A 23,673-nucleotide genomic window follows, 5' to 3' on the forward strand; every position below is an offset into this window, starting at 1 on the left:
CTTATCAGGAGTTGTTTGGCCTTACAACTCCGTACGCATATCAAGTCTAATATCTCTGATTCTAAGTAATCGGTAGCAGGATGATAGGTGCAGACCGAGGGACTGAGTCCGTGGTCAAAGGCAGATTTCCTTTTCTCAAATAGACTATGCCCCCAATTTGTAATCTAACTCGACAGGGAAATGAACATTAAGTCGATACACATGAGTTTCTGGGATATCAAAGGAATTCGGGCCTGTTTCGGGAACGATGGGATGTCTGCCTAATTCTTCCTTTAAATAACCCTTGGTCTTAACGCTGGTTAAACGATAACCTCTCTCTGCTATGATGAACACAAGACCGCACACACACTCTGGACAGGACATCGGACACATAATACAATACTCAATGACGTCCACAAGAGAAACAACAACCTCGATACTGGTGGGTCTTCTGACTAGCACAACTAAGGGACGACAGGGACAAGCCGCCACGGAGTGGACACGTTTGTCTCTCCAACCGATTTGGCACACTCCCACGTTTGGGAGATATATGATATACACACCTCCCGGGATCGACACGTTTGTTCGGGACACGTTTGTCCCTCCCCCCGAGCAGACACTACTACACTCCATGACTAGTATCTACTCAACACTTCGTCGCGTCCCACGTTTTGGGACACTGGGATCGACACGTTTGTTCGGGACACGTTTGTCCCTCCCCCCAAGAAATGTCAGAACCTGTGTATATCCAGTTGTCACCTGCTACCCAGAGTATTAGCCTAATCCTCTCTTTCTATATTTCCCTCCACCAGTAAGGAGTTAATAGACAATAAACATGAACCATGGATTAACAGGCGACAAGATACACTTATACAGGTTAGGTAAATGGCATCAGGCAAGAGGTTACCTGTCTTTGCTGGCTGCTAAAAGTCGATATGGGCAACAGACACCATCAGCAGTAGGTATAGGTATGACGCAGGCAAGAAACTAATAACATAGGTCTTACCTGTGTCCCGGAGGTGATCAGTCTCCGACCTTTTCCTCTGCTGGGTGACTGCTGTCCGTGGCATCGGCCAGTGGTCAGCCAGAACCTGATGCCCCACGTTGGGCGCCAATTGTTATGGACAGAAATTTGTCCTGAGAGTATCTGTCCCTTCCAAATTGTGGTGAATAAGTTCAGCTAGCTGATAAGAAGGAATGACACTGACACAGACAGTTCAGTATACAAAATGCTTCTCGTTATGGGAGTTATGACACCCCCGTAGTTATGACACCCTCGTAAGCTTGCGGTTTTGCTGCATAGCTTCAAATGGAAAAGTACAACTACAAGATACTTTATGCGGTTTAATTTAGCAGTCGTCTTCAGGAAACAGGTGCAGAGGGGCATAACCACAACCGTCGTGACCTTCTTAGCACGAGTCTGTTTCTGTGAAGAGGTTCTTCTTGGTTTCATCCTAGCTGGCATCGATATATGGTTTTTGCAAATAGCTGAGCAAGGAAATATAGAAGACACACACAGTATAACAGTAAAATAGACTTTTTAAATGATAGTAAACAGAATAGACTGACCAGTCCACCACAGTATAGCCAGTGGTTCAATCGCCAAGGCGAACAGTAATGGTGAGAGTGGGCAGCCTTGACGCGTCCCCCTTTCCAGTGGAGAGTGCTCCATTTACCAGAACTCTAGCCTGCGGATGTGCATATAAAGCTCTGATCCATGCCCTAAATCTCAGGCCTATATTGTAGCGGGCTAGCACCTCCCATAAATAATCCCAGCTAACGGTATTAAATGTCTTGGCGGTGTCAAGTGATACTGCCACTCTTTGTCCTACATTGTCATGCACAAGTGACAGATTGGTAAATAGGCGTCGTAAATTAATATTAGTGGACTTGTTTGGCATAAAGCCTGTTTGATCCGGGTGAACTAGCTCTTCTATAATTCCTTTAAAGTGGACCTGTCACCCAGACACAAAAATCTGTATAATAAAAGTCCTTTTCAAATTAAACATGAAATCCAATTTATATTTTTTATTAAAGCATTCATAGCTGTTGTAAGTTCATTTAAACATCTCAGCTGTCAATCAAATATTGTCTGCCCCTCCTCTATGCCCGTGGCATAGAGGCGGGGCAGACAATTACTTTCACTTTCAATTCAGCACTTCTTAGATGTCACTGCTCCCCACACATTCCCCCAGTTCTCTTTACCATATAACTGTGTGGCCATGGCATGGTGATGGACATCAGGTCCCCCATTCTGGTGCACAAACAAGATTCTGAGATGATACAAGGCTTGTCTTAATAACAGTGTCAACAAAATGGCTGCTGCCTGCTTGCTATAATTTTGAAATCCCAGACTGAAGGAAACAAGATTCAAATAATTTATATAGTGTAATTAAAGTTCATTATCCCTGACTAATCTGATAAAATAGGATTTTGAATAATTTTTTTGGGTGACGGGTCCCCTTTAAGCCTATTAGAGAGGATTTTAGCAAAGATTTTTAAATCACAATTTAAAAGCGAAATGGGCCTGTATGAGTCACACCGGTCAGGTGGCTTACCAGGTTTGGGGATTAGAGTGATGTACGCTTGGTAGCAAGATTCAGGGAGTATCTTATCCTGAGAGATGTCATTAAACCAAATGCCTAGTTTAGTTGAGAACATTGCTATGGGCTTTGTACCACTCACTGGGGATACCGTCAGGGCCAGGGGTTTTACCCGATGGAGGAATATTTCCCTTCCTAACGTCTGGAGCAGCTCGTTGCTAATGGAAGGCAGGAACAGAAACAGATGAAGGAAGAAGTGACACATATCACACATAAGGAAGGGGAATAGGAGGGTTTTACAAATAGGGAGATGACCCTAGGGACCCTAAAGCCGAATATAGAAAAAATAGAAATGATGTATTTTGTTTACAGAACATAAACATTCTGAACTTACTGCACCAGCCTAGATGTTCAGAAGTCCAATTAAACAAACAATTTAAAAGTCTCCATAGGGTGTCACCATCTTTTTGTTAGCATGATGTTGCTGTCCTAATAAGAATAAAGATGGCTTTATTGAAAAGGGAGTGCTGTCTACTGGATGGAATTGGTATACTCTGGAGCAGCCAATGTGAATAGGCTACTGGACGTGCACCCAATATCAAATTTGGGCAGAAAAGTGAGTGCGGTCTGATTTGCTTGCCATCTTTTGTTAGACCATCTTTACAAGACCAAGACCATGCACATGCTCAGTGTGGCTGATGTTGAGGCAAAGCTTAGGGATCATAGTAAATTATCAAAACAGTAACAGGTAACACAAAGAGGAATTATTATATTATTACCCTAGATGATGTGAGGGAAGAAACACTAATACAGCTGAGCGCTAATCCAATATGTGTACAGTTGTAGCAGCAAAAGCTGGTTATTATTCCTCTTATTGGTAACCTCCAGTGCTCCTGCCCAGGCACTGCTAAATCAATCAAATCAATAGAATGGAGGAAGCAGAGGCGCAGAACTTTGCTGCAATATCCGTTATTAGGAGTGTATTAAAATGACATGTTTTGGCCACACATGCACTTTGTCAAGTCTACAACCACATCCCACAAGCTGAAATTAAATCACCAACCCCCCTTTTTTTGGTTTACGTGGGGTAGTTCATTGATGTGGCCTAATACTATTGTTTTGGGTTAGGCTCCTAAAAATGTTTGTTATCCAGGCCTTGAGCAATTACCCAGGATTGAACTTTGAGCCTTGGACATTAATTGAATTTATGTATGCCCCAATGGACACTAAGGGGTGTGATTATGGTTAATTATGGTTAATTGGCAATATGATTTAATTTCAGCTTGTGTGATGTGGTTGTAGACTTGACCAAGGGCACGTGTGCCCAAAACATGTCATTTTAATACACTCCTAATAAAGGAAATTGCAGCAAAGTTCTGCGCCTCTGCTTCCTCCATTCTATTGATTTGGCTAATACAGTTGAGCATTTGGGATCATTACAAGGTGGAAAGGAAAGTCACACAACTAGGGATGGAGAGAATTTAGCTAAAGTCTAGCTCCAAGCTCAAAGTACCAGAGCAGGGCTTTAGTTTATTAGTGAGCAGATAGGACTCTGATTGGTTGGCTTGTATGCATGTTTAATAGGGAACAGGCAGTGACTAGAGCAAACAGAGAAAAGAGGAATATTGTGAGTCTGTCCCTAAGCTCAGGTCACTGACTTCAGCCAAGAGCAGACTGAGCATGTGCAGTAGTTTGGCAAGACAAAAGATGGAGAGATACTGTGGACATCTTCAGAGGCATGGGCCTTCATTCCTATAGAGTTTTGGTGACTTTGGGTTGGTACAAGAGCCCAAAACACATAGACAAACATTTCTTAGCCATATTCTTGTCTAGGCTTTAGTGTCCCATTAAACATCTATACTTAAAATATAATTCAACTTTAAACTGCTGGGGCAGCACACATATACCAGCTTCCCCTACTAGAAGTTGAGATGTTTCTTCCCTATATGTTAGTTCAATATGCTGTAGACTATATTTGCTTTGTATGAAATGTCTTGCCCTTGTTCTGTGGTGTTTGTGGGTTCTGGATCAAAAAACAAGCGTTTGGTGATCTGTATAAATATTAAAGAAAAATAACAAGTATCTTATGTACTTTTTGTTGCTCTGTGCTGCAACAGCCTAGTCAGCAAAAAGAATAGGAAGATGAATTCCAGCAGGATAACTGCAATTCATTTATTTGGGATAATAGTTACACAACATTTTTTTTCGGGTTGATACCTTTTATCAATTATATTACAGTCCTGCGCAGGACTCTAAATTATATTAGGACCATAACCAGGTGTTCCTATATAAAGCCAATCTGACTTTTGACCCACCAAGTCCATAGCATTTGAGAAGGATCACTGTTTTCAGTGAAAAGAGAGTGGTCATCCCGCCCTGACATAGACATTGTTTGACCCATTGACCTGCTCCCTGGTACACCCAAAATGTTTAATATAATCTTTCTACTATCTGAACAAGAACTAGGGGTTTTGCAGGAGCATTTAGATGAAGAATTTAATAAAGCTCTTATCATGCCTCCCACCTCATCAGCGCGTCATAAAACTCTGTTTAGAAGAAAACCTCTTTCCAGACAAAGTATGGTCACTATGAATATCTTGCTATGCGCCTTTGCTTCTCCAATGCCCCAGCCTTCCAGTACTTTATTAATATTATTTTTAGGGACATTGTTGATGTTTTTGTAGTGGCCTGTAATAATGATAACTTTGATTACTCTTCCTTTGTGGAAAATCATTGTGAACAAATTAGATTGTATATTTTTGCATCTTCACAACCCAATAATATAGGAACTTTAAATAAATACTATATTATTGAATTCCTGGGCTTCATTGTCTTCACTAATGATGTCATTATGGATCCCAAGAAGGTTTCTCAGAAATTCTTAACCTCACCTCAAGATGAAAAAACTGTATCGTTTCTGGATTTTTTTTTATCAAACCCACTATGGATTTAGCTCTTGAAGAGGTGTTTCAACTTTTAGTACGTTATAGAATGTCCTATTCCTAGCAACTGTGCCCTTGGTCTTCATTATTTTTTAATCGTTTTTTTATACTTGCCTCTTCTGCCTCTTTCCAGCTTTTAAAAGTTTTATGACTGCAGCAGCCAAAATACTTTGTGTGGCTATAATTTTACTGCTTTTGTTACTATTTATTAATTATTCTTTTAACTAGTCCCTCTCCTATTCCTTTTTACAAACTACTTGGCTACTAGAGTAAAACCCTAGCAACCAGATAATATAAAAATTAAGGCCAATTGAATATTGTCTTGAAATATCCAAAATATCTGTCTGTAGAGGTATGGGAGCTGTTATCCAGAATGCTCAGGACCTGGGGTTTTTCGTTTAACCGATCTTTCCACAATTTGGATGAGGTTTTGAAGACCTCCAAATGACCCGCTAAAGGAGAGTCATGAATGAGTCTTAAGGCTTCAACTTGTGAGGAATAAAGATCTTACCATTAATATAAATAAGGTCCTGTTCACATGAAAAAAAATGTTTCTGGTGAAAGTTCAGCAACTGCCTGATCTTTATAAGATCTGAGCTGAGTAATGAAATCAGTTTGAATGAGGAGAAGGTTGCTAGAATGAAGGATGGTATCCTCTGAATATGACAGTACAGAATCCTCTGAGAATAGAAGCTACAAAAAGATGGTAGGTGCACATTCAAATCAATTTTGAGGTTCTGATCCATACAAGAAGCAAACTCGTCTCCAAATGAATATGCAATATACACAGAATCACACACTCTAAGTTCAAAAATAGTTTTTATTTGCCAAAAGGAAAATGGTTACAAAATCATAATAGCTGCCCTACGTGATTCGACCGCAAAAATGGTCTTCCTTAGGGGCACAAAATACAAAAATAAGGTAAATAAGGCTCTGAGAATAGAGACAGGGCGTCAACTTTTCCATTATTGGTACCAGGACGAAAAGAAAAAAGAAAATGTAATCTATAAAAAAACAGAGCCCAACGAGCTTGTTGAGGATTAAGTCTTTTAGCAGAAAGTTTTTATGATCAAAAAAGATCTGAATTGGATGCTGGACTCCTTCAAGGATATGCTGTCATTCCTCCAGAGCAGACTGAATGGCAAAAAGTTCTTTATCTCTGATAAAATTATCTCTTTCAGGAGATGCAAGCTTCTTAGAAACATAAGCTACAGGATGAAGCCTCTTGTTGAATTCAGTCCTTTGGGATAACACAGCTCCTACTGCAGAGTCAGAAGCATCAACCTCAAGAAAAAAAATGCAAGGAGGGATCCTGATGTTGGAAAATTGGTGCGGTTTTTATATTTATCAAAAACAAATTGAGCTTCAGTGGACCATTCAGACTTCTTCTTGACGGATGTTAAATCGGTGATTAGACGAATAATAGAGGAAAAGTCTTTAATACGTTTGCAGTAGAAATTTGAAAACCCCACAAACCTTTGAACAGCCTTGCAATTATTGGGAACAGGCCAATTAACAATAGTATCAGCCTTCTTGGAGTCGATCAAGATCCCTGCACCAGAGATTCAAAAACCTAAAAACTCAATCATCTCTGATTGGTAGCAGTTCTTGATGGTAATTTTATTTAAGTCTCTGTAGTCAATGCACGGTTTTAAAGACTTATCTTTCATTTCCAGCACCAGAAGGGGAATTAGAATGTTGGATAAAACCCTTTTACAAATTTTCATCCAGATAATTCTTAAGGACTCTCAACCCTGGTTTAGAAAGAAGATAAATTTGCCCAAAAGGAATTGCTGCCCCGGAAGTAAATCAATCAATCATAAAAACAATGAGGAGGAAGTTCATCCACCCCTCTTTCATTGAAGACCTCATATAATTCCTGATAAATGGTAGGAAATGCTGGAATCTCACTCATAGAATCAAGGACAGTGTGAGAAATGGTATGGTCTCTTGAGCAATTATTTTGACAAAAAGGTAGAACATTTAATTTCATTAAACTTCCATTTGATATACGGGTTATGTTTAATTAACCAAAGCAAACCAAAATAAGGGGAAACATAGGAGAGGAAAAAACATAGAAGATACCACTTTCTTTGTGTTTAACCAAACAAATCATTTCTAGGCGAAGTCTCATAGTCGATAGGACCTGAGGGAGAAGAAGAACCATCCGCCAAATGAAGAATCAACGGGTAACGTTTAACCTTGGTTGGAATATCGTGAGCTTTGGAAAATTCTTTGTCCATAAAGTATCCACATGCCCCAGAATCGATGATGGCACCTTCTCAATCACTATTCCTTGGAATTGACGGAGCAAAGAAACAGAGAAATGGGCATACAGTATTTACTTCTAGAATAAGTTCCTAAAAAGGGACCTTCCCTCAGGACAAATGGAACAAGCTCTGAGAAGATTCCCAGCATTGCCACAGTAGAGATATAAATTTAATTGTCTTCTTCCTGCTGATTCCTCCAGAGATAATGAAGAGGGGATAAGGCCAAGTTGCATGGGTTCAGCAGGTTCTGAGTTAGTAAAGAGAGCTGAAGCCAGGGGAGTCTTCGGTGTCACCCAATATGGAGATCAGGATCTTTTTGAACAACATTCCCAAAGTCTGCAATCAATTTGGATGACCAGGGAAATAAGGTCCTCCGATGCTTCTGGCACTTATACATGAGCAAGTTCATCCTTAAAGGGCAACTAAAGTCTAAAATAGAATGTTAGAAATGCTGTATTTTGTATACTAAATATAAACATGAACTGACTGCACCAGAAGCCTAATAAGATATATGATTTATGTTGGCCACAGGGGGTCACCATCTTGTAACTTTGTTAAACATCTTTGCAATACCAAGACTGTGCACATGCTCAGTGTGGTCTGGGCTTCAGTTGGGAGGTTAAGCTTAGGGATCGTCATAAATGATCAAAACATAAAAGTCAAATAATATCTTCCATAGAAGCCAATACAGTAAGACTGATTAATAATCAGAATATGCAGACTGCACTTTGTCTGTGGATACAAATCTCTACAGGGAATCCAACAAAGCTGCTTGAGTTCTGGGAAGTAAAGTGGGGAGGCTCCCCCTGCCATTTGAAAGTATGATCGTTTACCTGCAGAGCAGTTAGGGACCGTCTGATAATTCCTATCCACAGGAGTAAATGAAGGAGGAATTTCACTGCATACAGTCAGGTTTATTATAAAAACAGTAGACATTTTTAATGAAGTATATTGGAGTTAGATTTCTTTTTCATTAAAGAAAGTAAAAATGGCATTTTATTTTTTTGCCTTTACATGCCACAAAATTGGTGCTTAAGGACCTTATCATTCCACTCTGTGCCTATGGCCTAATGTTTGAACTCAGCCACGTAATATTAAACAGGTCGATGTGCCCTGGCATAGGGACCTGTTAGCAGCTTCAGCAGTACAGGCATATCTTGATTTATCATATAAAGAGGCCATTGCCTGGAAGAATACAGAGAGATTATTTAGAACTGTGTTACTTTGTTCCATCAAGCTGCAAGCCCAAGCCTGGGGTTCCCCACACAACAATGAAATGACCACTCTTACTTTCACTTGATCAGAAGGATAAGTCAGAGGTTTTAAGGAGCAAATGAGCTGGCAAGAGTTAAAAGCTCTGAAACTGGATCTGTCCCCAGAAAAGAAATCAGACATAGGGAAATGATATCCTTTCATAGTAGATTAGGCAGAAAGAGAAGCTGAAGGAGGAAGAGATGGAGGAACAGCAGGATTATCCCTGGAGCTAGAACCTGGATCTGGACTTGAATTTGCTTATATCTACTTTGTAATTCTTGAATGGTCTGGGTCAAAGCTACAATTCGCAGGGTGAGCAAGTTGATAGGTGCATCATCATGACTACAATCCATCTTTTGGCTAAGCGATACTATCATTTACCTGGACAGTACTCAGAACAATCAGAAGTTCTAGACCACACTTTTAGATTCCACAATGCTAAATGCTGGAGTGTGAACAGGAGGAAAATTGTATAAATAGGCAAGAATGCCATTAATGATCAGGAGCGGATCCAAAGAGCAGATTCAAGGTCAAGCGATGGGCCAAGGTCAGGCAACACTGATTTGTAGTCAGCGATCATGCCAGGGTCAGGTCAGGAAGCAAGGATACATGGTCAGATGATGGGCCGATGGGTCAGGTCAGGTAGCAGAAATCACAGAGTCAATACAAGCCGGGTTGCACCAGGAAATCAGAACAAGAACAAATGCTTAGGGTCCACATGAGCAAGAAGATCTGTTAGCAACTTGCAGGGAAACATTGGCATCCTTAAATAGGCAATTCTCCAGAACCGACGCACGACGGACTCGTGTCAAACATTAGCATCAATGTCACAACACACGTATATGTAAAGAATGGCAAGCCTCTTGGAATCTGCACAAGACTGCACATCATCATGAGAGAGGACGTGCCAACATGTAAGGATCTTCACAATTTGGGGCCTGAAGAAAATTCTTGCACACCAGCTCCTGACAATGAATGGACTTTTTATCACAGATTTCCCAATAAGCTTATCTATTTTCACCTTCCACAGGCTATGCTCCTGAGTGTCAAGGGTTAGGCAGGGAGCGCTGTGGAGGTAGGGGAGGAATGGGAGTCTTTTAGGCAGGGACTGGCTGTGCCCAGGGAACACGTATAGGGAAGGCAGGAACAGGGTGATGAGGGCGTAATCTGTCAGAGTGGAAAATGTGCAGAGTGGAACAGGATGGAGAGGGCGAAGATCAGGTCTAGATAGAATGAAGAGGGAAATGAGTCAGGACAGGAGCAGACTGGGTGGGAGCGGGATGGAGCTGGTGTAGAACAGGAACAGACTGGATGAGACACGATGGTGCAGGCTCAGATCAGGATAGGATGGTGTGCGCATAGATTGGGAGCAGACTGGGGACTGGATAGCAGGAGGACTGGAGTAGAAGGACAGGATGAGATAACAAGAGAGGACTGGAAAGCAGCAGAGGATTTGGAAATCAGGAGAGGAAGGGATAGCAGGAGAGGAGACTAGGGAAGATATAAGACAGGTTTCAAGGCAGAATAGGACAGGAGGCAGGAACAGGCAGGGTCAGGTCAAGTCAAATCAAGGAAAACAAGGCAGGGTTAAAGCAAGGCAAGGGCAAGGTACAAGGCTGGGTATAAGGAAATGTACAAGGATACAAAGCAGGCACAGGGGAAAAGGCTAAAGCTGGAAACAGATATATGGGCAAGCCACAGTGCTCTGGAAGGCTACTTAGAGGCAAGAGAAAAGGGCTAGAGCTGGAAACAACCTACAGTAGCTAGGGGCACTGCCACAGTACTAGGAAGGCCAGTGCTCAGGCAAGTAGTGTGAGGAGGGCTGGCCTTAATTAGAGCTCTATTTAAAGGCCCCTGGCTTGAATCCTAACAAAGCCTGACACTGAGTCTTACTAGTTGTGGGTGGTCCATGGTTTGTGCATTTACAGGTTTTATTAATTATACTGGGTTCCAAATGTTCTTATATTCTTACCTTTGCGAGACTTTTGTTGACTGCACCTATAATAATGAATATAGCTAAATTGTTTTTCTGTTATAACAGTTACTTACATTAACAGTTTTGACATGTGATTTTTTCTAGGTAACTGTTCAAAGGACACAGAGAGGCAGATCTCTGAAGCACCCATAGAGTTAAACCAAGAGAAAACTCACAGTCTAGAAACCAGTAATCTCTCCTATACACAGAATGCAGAAAAAATCCCATATCACACAAGGACCCAAATGGTGAGCAAAGAAAAGAAACCATATCATTGCACCGAGTGTGGGGAGAAATAAAATACTAATATTTTTCTGTCTTCTCCTCAGTTGAAAAATGACACTGATTCATCTGAGAATTTACACACAGAGTGTGAGGAAATTACAAATAGTAACTTTGCCTCAAGCCAGGAAGACCACAAATGGAAGGTAATCTTTAGTTGCACAGAATCTGGTAAAGATCTCACACTCCAGACAATCCAAAGAGGTCAGAAACCGTTCTCTTGTACAGAATGTGGGAAAGAATTCTCTAATAAGTCCAGCCTTCGCAAACATCAGAGAATCCACACAGGAGAGAAACCTTACTCTTGTACAGAATGTGGGAAAGAATTCTCTAGTAAATCCAGCCTTCACTCACACCAGAAAATCCACACAGGAGAGAACCCTTACTCTTGTACAGAATGTGGGAAAGAATTCACTGATAAGTCCAACCTTCACTCACACCAGAGAATCCACACAGGAGAGAAACCTTACTCTTGTACAGAATGTGGGAAAGAATTCTCTAATAAGTCCACCCTTCACTCACATCAGAGAATCCACACAGGAGAGAACCCTTTCTCTTGTACAGAATGTGGGAAAGAATTCTCTAATAAGTCCAGCCTTCACTCACATCAAAGAATCCACACAGGAGAGAACCCTTTCTCTTGTACAGAATGTGGGAAAGAATTCTCTAAGAAGTCCAACCTTCGCAAACATCAGAGAATCCACACAGGAGAGAAACCTTTCTCTTGTACAGAATGTGAGAAAGAATTCTCTAGTAAATCCAGCCTTCACAGACACCAGAGAATCCACACAGGAGAGAAACCTTTCTTTTGTACAGAATGTGGGAACAAATTCTCTGAAAAGTCCACCCTTCACTCACATCAGAGAATCCACACAGGAGAGAAACCTTACTCTTGTACAGAATGTGGGAAAGAATTCTCTAATAAGTCCAGCCTTCACTCACATCAGAGAATCCACACAGGAGAGAACCCTTTCTCTTGTACAGAATGTGGGAAAGAATTCTCTAATAAGTCCAACCTTCACAAACATCAGAGAATCCACACAGGAGAGAACCCTTTCTCTTGTACAGAATGTGGGAAAGAATTCTCTAATAAGTCCACCCTTCACTCACATCAGAGAATCCACACAGGAGAGAACCCTTTCTCTTGTACAGAATGTGGGAAAGAATTCTCTAATAAGTACAACCTTCGCAAACATCAGAGAATCCACACAGCAGACAACCCTTTCTCTTGTACAGAATGTGGGAAAAAATTCTCTAGTAAATCCAGCCTTCACTCACACCAGAAAATCCACACAGGAGAGAAACCTTTCCTTTGTACAGAATGTGGGAACAAATTCTCTGAAAAGTCCAGCCTTCGCAAACATCAGAGAATCCACACAGGAGAGAAACCTTTCTCTTGTACAGAATGTGGGAAAGAATTCTCTAATAAGTCCAGCCTTCGCAAACATCAGAGAATCCACACAGGAGAGAAACCTTTCTCTTGTACAGAATGTGGGAAAGAATTCTCTAATAAGTCCAGCCTTCGCAAACATCAGAGAATCCACACAGGAGAGAAACCTTACTCTTGTACAGAATGTGGGAAAGGATTCTCTGATAAGTCCAGCCTTTACTCACACCAGAAAATCCACACAGGAGAGAAACCTTACTCTTGTACAGAATGTGGGAAAGAATTCTCTAATAAGTCCACCCTTCACTCACATCAGAGAATCCACACAGGAGAGAACCCTTTCTCTTGTACAGAATGTGGGAAAGAATTCTCTAAGAAGTCCAACCTTCGCAAACATCAGAGAATCCACACAGGAGAGAAACCTTTCTCTTGTACAGAATGTGAGAAAGAATTCTCTAGTAAATCCAGCCTTCACAGACACCAGAAAATCCACACAGGAGAGAAACCTTTCTTTTGTACAGAATGTGGGAACAAATTCTCTGAAAAGTCCACCCTTCACTCACACCAGAAAATCCACACAGGAGAGAAACCTTACTCTTGTACAGAATGTGGGAAAGAATTCTCTAATAAGTCCACCCTTCACTCACATCAGAGAATCCACACAGGAGAGAACCCTTTCTCTTGTACAGAATGTGGGAAAGAATTCTCTAAGAAGTCCAACCTTCGCAAACATCAGAGAATCCACACAGGAGAGAAACCTTTCTCTTGTACAGAATGTGAGAAAGAATTCTCTAGTAAATCCAGCCTTCACAGACACCAGAAAATCCACACAGGAGAGAAACCTTTCTTTTGTACAGAATGTGGGAACAAATTCTCTGAAAAGTCCACCCTTCACTCACACCAGAAAATCCACACAGGAGAGAAACCTTACTCTTGTACAGAATGTGGGAAAGAATTCTCTAATAAGTCCACCCTTCACTCACACCAGAGAATCCACACAGGAGAGAAACCTTACTCTTGTACAGAATGTGGGAAATAATTCTCTAATAAGTCCACCCTTCACTCACACCAGAAAATTCACACAGGAGAGAAACCTTACTCTTGTACAGAATGTGGGAAATAATTCTCTAATAAGTCCAACCTTCACTCACACCAGAAAATCCACACAGGGGAGAAACCTTACTCTTGTACAGAATGTGGGAAAGAATTCTCTCAAAAATGTAAACTTCATTCACACCAAGTCCCATTAATCTAAAATAATTAAATGTAGCAATGGGAAAGGTAATTTATGATTATAATCCACCATGATTAGTGTGACAAACACTGAGTGTGACCAAAACCCCCTTCTACTGGCAAACAAGGGAAAATTGTGCTCAACACTAATTTTTAAAACCATTAGGCGGGGGTGCAATGAGGCTGTGACCACAAAATACATATAGTCAAATACAAGATCCTCTGTACTCAACCCATTATCAATATATTTAAGACAGAGACATTTTGTGCTACTGCTACTGAAAAATGCCTTACCCTTTAAACAACACAGGGACTGTTTGTCCATATATTGCAATATATTTAAGCTGAACAACTACGTCAAACTCATCCCATATCTGGCCAGTCTTACGCTCAATTTTATCTGATTCATTAAGAATTCTATTGCTTCATTATACATTTTACAAAGAGACTAAGTTTTACCTGCAACTTACTTGCTTCTTATAAAGTAAACCTCCCAAACTTGGCTGCCCTTTTATTGCACCCCCGCCTAATGGTTTTAAAAAATAGTGGTGAGCACAACTTTCCCTTGTTTGTTATAGTTATACAGGAGCAGTGACCAGCTCCATGTTGTAGCTCCACCCCTCCCAGCTATAGTCAGGTGATCCCACTGGTGGCCAATAAAAGGGCAGCCAAGTTTGGGAGTTTTACTTTGAAAGCAGCAAGTAAGTTGCAGGTAAAACTTAGTCCCTTTGTAAAATGTATAATTAAGCAATTGAATTCTTAATGAATCAGATAAAATTAAGCGTAGGACTGGCCAGATATGGGATGAGTGTGACGTAGTTGTTCAGCTTAAATATATTGCAATATATGGACAAACAATCCCTGTTTTATTTAAAGGGTAAGGCATTTTTCAGTAGCAGTAACACAAAATGTCTCTGTCTTAAATATATTGATAATGGGTTGAGTGCAGACTCTCTATCCATAGCTAACTGACATCCAATCCAAGATGGTGTTTCTTCTTTGTTCTACATTCCCGCCAAAAAGCTTTAAACAAAGGAGCTCCCAGAATTTCCCTTCAGAAGAGCTGGACAAACCCCTCCAAGGTATTTCTCCCTCCCCTAATGATGCAGCAGGGCCCCTGCCAATCAGACCTGCTTGGGTGGGGTTAACCAGAAGCAGGGTTCGGCCTCCCAGCCAATCAACCCTAGGGAGTGGGGAAAAGGGCAGGGTCATCGGATGCAGGGTCGAAATAGCAGAGGGGAGGGGTGGAGAGTGGTTGTTGTTCGTCTGGGGTGTAACCTGGCTCCGGCAGGACACCCTCCTCTGCGGTTCCTTGGAGTTTATCCTAGCTGAGGCAGGAAGACTCCCTCCAATAGTTTGGGATTCCCTACCTCCCAGAGGACTCTTTATACCTGGATTCCCTTGAGGTATGGTTGTTGTGTGGATTTACCCAAAGGCACTTTGCTCCTTACCCCTTTGAAATTGCCCAAAGGAACTCCCTGACTTTGTGTTTGGATTTGCCTGGAGGGCGTGTGCATCTTGCTGTGGATTGCTCCAAGGGAAGCTCTTTATTTCTGACCGGGAGTGTTTTGGACTTGGGGATTTCACATGCTAATTCCATGTTCCTGATCTTGTTTTATAGCTGAAATAAACTCCTGTGTAAACTCTTCTTACAAGTGTGGTATTTCCGGGTTTGTGCTAGTTGGTCATACGTCACACGTTTATGTGACAATCAGAGTTAATTGAATAAAGTTTCCAATCTGTTAGAAAAACATTCAAATGTGTATTAGTGGGAGACATTTGCTTGGTCATTCAAACCAAACAAAACACTTCTGAATTCTCTAATACACCGAGTTATATTATGACTAATGTTCTCCTCCTTGTTGACTTTGCTATACATGTATATGTGCCGTGTAGCTCGCTTGTTGCATAAGAAAAGAAGGGTGAAAATTGCCAATATTCATTTCAAAATATCTTTTATTTTTTACATTTCTTTGCATAAGTGTGTATTCATTTTTAGATATTGTTTAATCACGTTGTTCTTAGTTAGCGATTTGTGTTAAACATTCAATTAGAAAAGATTGTGTGTATGTGTGAGTGAGCAGTGTGAATCCTCTTTGGGATGTTGCCCCAATATAGTGAAGAGAATTCTGTAATGTCTTAGTGGTGTGTCCTTCAGATACAAATGGGGGAAATTATTATCCAATAACTAAGGGTGTGTAGCGCTATAGTAAACTGCTTTGTATTTAGCAGTTATAGCTACTTTCCTTTGTGGGCTGATACCACAGATGAGCTCTTTTTCTCAGGGGCAAGCCCTCACAGTAGGGTGGAGGCAGGGTGTAGTGTAACTGTAACTGTGTGCAATGCACAAGAGATTGGGTGCCAGTAGTTTTATTTGCTTAAACAATAAACTGAGTTCATTAACCAAAACCAGAGTTCACAATGGAGCATGGAACATAGAGTAACACATAGATCAATCAATGTAACAAGCTATACTCACTGTATTAAACATAGAATGGTTCTCTGCAGAGTAAAGAGTACACGTAGAGAGCTAGGCAGCTTGTTAGAAGCTATTTCCCCAATCTTCAGGATTACCTTAGGTGAAACTCAGAAAAAGATATACTTCACTGAGCCTAACACTTGGGCCCTACTATGGGGTCAGTAATACCCGGGATCTTAACCCCTCTAATATCCTCATCGGAGCTTTGAGCTGCTCAACTACATACCCTATCTATCACTCCTAGAGTGATCTATTAAAGGGTATAACTATCACTTCCTATACTCAGGCTGAGTTCCACCACCTCTAACCTCTGTGGTCTAACAGAGGAAAGGTTCAGCAGCAATGGCCCTGACCTCATGGCTTTCAAGCCTTTTATATTATACCACAGTGCCATCTAGCATCCACTGTGAGAACTGCAGGGATTACATAAGCACAAGGCCCCCATAAGGACCCACTTAGGCGTTAATATCACTAAGAATGTGCCTGTCAACAAAGAGTAAGGGTGTCTACATTTTCACATCCCTACAGGTGTTAAGGAATTAACAGTGACTTTGGGCTCAGGGCAGTGTACAGTATAATATAAACACAGATGGTACAGTTTGCCAAGTGACCAAAACAAGGGCTCTCCTGTCATAAAATGTTATTGCTATTAAAGTCTCCTAACTCTGTTGTGTAAATGTATAAAAGAAGAGCCCACACACTGGCATCAAATGAAGGAATTACAAAGGGGATGGTCAGGAAGGAATGGCATGGGAGAACAACAACAAAGAACGACCATTTCGAAGGAAAAATATCAATAGTAATTTACTCATACCCTCAAGTTGTCAGAACAGATTTTTGGCCCTTGGAATAAAGGTCAGGTATTGGAGTCATTAGGGGGGTTCATTTACAAATGCTGGGCAAATTTGCACCTGGGTAGTAATCCATAGCAACCAATCAGTGATTAGCTTTTTTTTGAGCTAGCTGCAGGTTGAATTGGGAAAGCAAATAGATGATTGGTTGCCATGGGTTACAGCAAATTTGCCCAGTGTTAATAAATGACCCCCATTTTCAGTATAACATTGCCATTTAAGGACACCTTAAATACCATTATTTGGTCAACAATGCCATCTACAGGACTTGAAGGGCTCTATGGATCATCATACGACATTGATTTGATTGGCTGGGACTTTCTCTAGGGTGTGACTACCCTTCGGCAAGGGTGGAGTTTTGGATGTGAATGAGTTTGACTGTATCTGATCTGATAGAGAGTCTAGTACATATAGGTTTAGATATAGATTCGTATAGGTATAACATCTACACAGACTCTATGAGGGATTCCCAAATAATGGTAAAAGTCCATTTTTGGAGTAAAATTCATGGTAAATCGGAGTAAAATACTTTCTCCAAATTCACAAACAGAAATCCACCTAAATTCCGACTTTTGTGCCGCTTTTAACTTTTTAGTGAAAGGAAGACAGTTTACAGACACTTTCAAGAATTTGTCTTTCAGACGAAATAAAAATTGTGCAAAAATTATATTTTAAACATCATGTTCTCCTGACATTTTAGAAATGGAGTAAAGCTCAGTAGAACTCTCCTACATGTGTCTGATCTATTGTAAGATAATTTGCTCTGCTTTGATTCTTCAGTCTTCATTTCATACCTCTTGTAGGTGCCCTATCGGGGAATTATTATCATATTAATAGGGATTAGCATTTTATAGTAATGGAACAAGTTTCTTTCTAATCCTATAGGTATAAAAGCCTAATTAACAAAACAGGTAAAACACAGATTTAACAAAAAAAAGTGTTTGTACTATAATTTTATATGCAACTCACACTTGCATTATTTTACTAGTTTTAGCTTAATGAATAAGGCAATATTAGCAATTTGAGTGAATAAATTATCTAAAGGAAAAGTAAAGCCTCCCAGCCATTTTATTTTAGTCCTGGCAGCACTTACACATCAGTTTACTAATTTACAAGCAGCATTAATAGCCTGTACCAGAAAAACCAGCAGAAAATCCAGAAGAGCAACTTTACTCAAGTGCGAGCAGTTTTGTCATTGCAAATATTCTGGTGAACATTTATATATTAATGGCTATTATTGCATTCGTGCTACGTAAATTGTCTCACAAGGTTTACTAAAGATTATCACCGGAATTGTCACCAAATATAGACAAAATTGTCATCAATTTTTATTGCCACCCAGAAAACAGACAGAAATGGTAAAAGTAAAAGAGGAGTATAGTCAGTTTTTTAAACATAAGCAATGGAAATTAGTGACTGCACTGGGGAAGAATCATACTTATAAATATATTTTTAGTGACTGTATTAAGAAAAATTAATATAATGGGAAAAAAATATTCCTGATAGTATTTAATTGGCCATAAGTATTTTTTTAATAACACATTATAAACTGGTAATAAATATACTTTTATATATATATATATATATATATATATATATATATATATATATATATATATATATATTCATTAATGTGGCCATTTTAGTGATGCCAAAACATTCTGCAATATTTAAAGGAATTGTTCAGTATAAAAATAAAAACTGGGTAAATAAATAGTCTGTGCAAAATAAAACATGTATCTAATATAGTTAGTTAGCCAAAATGTAATGTATAAAGGCTGGAGTGAGTGGATGTGTAACATAATAGCCAGAACACTACTTCCTGCTTTTCAGCTCTCTTGCTTTCCACTGATTGGTTACCAGGCTGTAACCAATCAGAGACTTGAGGGGGCCACATGGGACATAACTGTTGCTTTTGAATCTGAGCTGAATGCTGAGGATCAATTACAAACTCACTGAACAGTTATGTCCCATATGGCCCCCCTTATAGTCACTGACTAACTCAGAGTTAGAGAGCTGAAAAGCAGGAAGTAGTGTTCTGGCTATTATGTTACACATCCACTCACTCCAGCCTTTATACATTACATTTTTGCCTAACTAACTTAATTGCCTAATTTTTTAAACTCTGACAAATTTAAATGCCCTGAAAACTTGAATCAAATCTGAATCGAATTCGATCAAACTCGATGCGAGTTTTTTCTCAGAAAAAAACCTTGAATGTCAGAAAGGCTGCAAACATCTCCAAATTGATCCCTGCACCTCTCCCATTAACTTAAACAGTAATTTGTCATGTTTTAGGTGGCAAATAGTCGAATTCTTAAAGGTGTGATAAATCTCAAAAATCAAATTCAAATTTTTAAAAAAAAACTCAAATTGAATTTGGAAAACTCCCTAGACATTTTTGAGAGTTTTCACCATAATTTTTTTTTAAAAAAATTTGAATTTTCATTTGACCCTTGATAAATCTGCCCCTTGGTGTTAAAGTTCTTGAATTGCATTAGAGGTAATGGGAAGGTGAATTACATGGAATATTCCCATTCACTAGGCTACAACTGCTTTTTCAATAGTAAAAAAGACTCCCATGTTGCCAGTTTCTTAAAAACATGTGCGTTAATTTTTTACATTACATCTGGTCGACTGGTAATGGTATCTACTACTACACCTATAGACATATATATGAAAGGTTGCATTTGAGGGGTTTTCTACTTTGAATAAACTCACAATTTAAAAAAAATAATGAATATTTCCTTATTTATTAAAAAATCCAGATATAAAAAAACTTAATTGAATATAATCATGGAAAAAACTCAAATACCTCCCATTTGTGAGTTTACAAGCTAAAAAAACATGAATTTGTGAATTTAAAAGCTCAAAAAAACTTGAAAATCTCAGATCTAAAAAATGGCTTGAATTTTGCCTAGGACAACTCTATTGGGGGAAATGTAATAAAATTAGCAAAGAACAAATTTGGCAATAGAAAGTCCCATGTTGTGATGTAATATTCTTCAGGCTTTTATTGCATTGTGAATCTGAACCGCACATTGCAAACCTTTAACACCTGCTTGAAAATGAAATAAACTTTTGGAGAAACATAACATATTTATTAAGAAGTTTTATTACACACATGGCACAGTATGGAAAACTGTCAAATTTGCAGTCGCTATCCCACTGTCTCATGGGGCAAAGTGTTTGCAAAGACAAATTTGTGACCAAATTATGAATGTTTTTTGCATTAAGGATCATTATTATATTCCCCCAATTTACTTCTACATGAACTTGCATGTGTAACAACTCCCCCTGGTGGTCTAGTGGTCCGACCGGGACGCCCACGTCGCTCCTCTTCTTCCAAACTGCTGGTCCCTTAGGGCGCGCACGCACGCAATTTGTGTGCACATTGACGCTGGTGTGTTTGTTTGTTTGTTTTTAAGTTGCCAGTACAGCAACTTAAAAACAAATTAAACTGAAACTTAGTCAATGGAAATTTGACCATTATTTTACAATTGTTTGGTGAAGACACAAAGGAGCTACAAGTTTAGTCCTTAGTGACAGAACTTTAATTCATAAATATCCACTTTAGGATCTGGAAATGTGTCTCTGAGCCTCTCATGCCACTGAATTATTTGTATGAATGCAAGAAGAAGAGTTCTGCTTGTTTTGTTGCCTCTAGAGATGAGTCCATTGTAAGTCTTTGGTTCAGCCTGGGCTGCCGTACAGTTCATCTATTCCTCTGCACATGACTTGTGGGACTCGTCAGATACAACTGGATGGTGAGAGCAGGGTCGCTCCTGTCATGTCAGAACCTTGCTCAGGCGGCAGTGAGCAGCCACTTACAAAAAGCGCCTCTTGTGACTTTAAACCCGGAAATTCGGCTCTGCTAATACAATTGCGCTCAATGCACTAGTGATACTGCCCCCCTTTGACCCGCTCTGATGCTGATTTGTAAGCGGGAGAGGAGGGGTGGCAGCCCCAGAATTGAAATATAGATAGTGGGATAATTGCTTTTTCCTACTGAACTGTTTTGCAGTGGTATCATTGTAACAAAGGCCCCATCTATCAATTCATACAAGTATTTTTGCTCTTGAATTCCCAAATAAGAATTCCTGATAAGAGTCTGATGATCTGTAATTATTGTAAATGTTGCCCAATAGAGAAACAGGTGGAAGTGCACATGTATCCTGTGCTTGAATGGCTGTCCCCATGGCTACACAGCAGCTTGTTTATATAAACTATAGTAGTACTTATCTGTTATCTGCTGTGTATCCTGTGCTTGAATGGCTGCCCCCATGGCTATAAATTATATATAAACTATAGTAGTACTTATCTGTTATCTACTGTGTATCCTGTGCTTGAATGGCTGCCCCCATGGCTACACAGCAGCTTGTTTATAGAAACTATAGTAGTACTTATCTGTTATCTACTGTGTATCCTGTGCTTGAATGGCTGCCCCCATGGCTACACAGCAGCTTGTTTATATAAACTATAGTAGTACTTATCTGTTATCTACTGTGTATCCTGTGCTTGAATGGCTGCCCCCATGGCTACACAGCAGCTTGTTTATATAAACTATAGTAGTACTTATCTGTTATCTACTGTGTATCCTGTGCTTGAATGGCTGCCCCCATGGCTACACAGCAGCTTGTTTATATAAACTATAGTAGTACTTATCTGTTATCTACTGTGTATCCTGTGCTTGAATGGCTGCCCCCATGGCTACACAGCAGCTTGTTTATATAAACTATAGTAGTACTTATCTGTTATCTGCTGTGTATCCTGTGCTTGAATGGCTGCCCCCATGGCTATAAATTATATATAAACTATAGTAGTACTTATCTGTTATCTACTGTGTATCCTGTGCTTGAATGGCTGCCCCCATGGCTACACAGCAGCTTGTTTATAGAAACTATAGTAGTACTTATCTGTTATCTACTGTGTATCCTGTGCTTGAATGGCTGCCCCCATGGCTACACAGCAGCTTGTTTATATAAACTATAGTAGTACTTATCTGTTATCTACTGTGTATCCTGTGCTTGAATGGCTGCCCCCATGGCTACACAGCAGCTTGTTTATATAAACTATAGTAGTACTTATCTGTTATCTACTGTGTATCCTGTGCTTGAATGGCTGCCCCCATGGCTACACAGCAGCTTGTTTATATAAACTATAGTAGTACTTATCTGTTATCTACTGTGTATCCTTTGCTTGAATGGCTGCCCCCATGGCTACACAGCAGCTTGTTTATATAAACTATAGTAGTACTTATCTGTTATTTACTGTGTATCCTGTGCTTGAATGGCTGCCCCTATGGCTACACAGCAGGTTGCTAATATAAACTATAGTAGTACTTATCTGTTATCTACTGTGTATCATGTGCTTGAATGGCTTCCTCCATGGCTACACAGCAGCTTGTTTATATAAACTATAGTAGTACTTATCTGTTATCTACTGTGTATCGTGTGCTTGAATGGCTTCCTCCATGGCTACACAGCAGCTTGTTTATATAAACTATAGTAGTACTTATCTGTTATCTACTGTGTATCCTGTGCTTGAATGGCTGCCCCCATGGCTACACAGCAGCTTGTTTATATAAACTATAGTAGTACTTATCTGTTATCTGCTGTGTATCCTGTGCTTGAATGGCTGCCCCCATGGCTATAAATTATATATAAACTATAGTAGTACTTATCTGTTATCTACTGTGTATCCTGTGCTTGAATGGCTGCCCCCATGGCTACACAGCAGCTTGTTTATAGAAACTATAGTAGTACTTATCTGTTATCTACTGTGTATCCTGTGCTTGAATGGCTGCCCCCATGGCTACACAGCAGCTTGTTTATATAAACTATAGTAGTACTTATCTGTTATCTACTGTGTATCCTGTGCTTGAATGGCTGCCCCCATGGCTACACAGCAGCTTGTTTATATAAACTATAGTAGTACTTATCTGTTATCTACTGTGTATCCTGTGCTTGAATGGCTGCCCCCATGGCTACACAGCAGCTTGTTTATATAAACTATAGTAGTACTTATCTGTTATCTACTGTGTATCCTTTGCTTGAATGGCTGCCCCCATGGCTACACAGCAGCTTGTTTATATAAACTATAGTAGTACTTATCTGTTATTTACTGTGTATCCTGTGCTTGAATGGCTGCCCCTATGGCTACACAGCAGGTTGCTAATATAAACTATAGTAGTACTTATCTGTTATCTACTGTGTATCATGTGCTTGAATGGCTTCCTCCATGGCTACACAGCAGCTTGTTTATATAAACTATAGTAGTACTTATCTGTTATCTACTGTGTATCGTGTGCTTGAATGGCTTCCTCCATGGCTACACAGCAGCTTGTTTATATAAACTATAGTAGTACTTATCTGTTATCTACTGTGTATCCTGTGCTTGAATGGCTGCCCCCATGGCTACACAGCAGCTTGTTTATATAAACTATAATAGTACTTATCTGTTATCTACTGTGTATCCT

General features: G+C 39.9%; 1 pseudogene; it reads left to right on the plus strand.

Moving 5' to 3' along the window:
* LOC108719504 overlaps positions 1 to 23,673 on the plus strand; it is a 55,280-nt pseudogene that overhangs the window by 20,571 nt on the left and 11,036 nt on the right.

The sequence above is a fragment of the Xenopus laevis genome, chromosome 6L, assembly GCF_017654675.1.
Source record: "Xenopus laevis strain J_2021 chromosome 6L, Xenopus_laevis_v10.1, whole genome shotgun sequence".
Lineage (NCBI taxonomy): Eukaryota > Metazoa > Chordata > Amphibia > Anura > Pipidae > Xenopus > Xenopus laevis.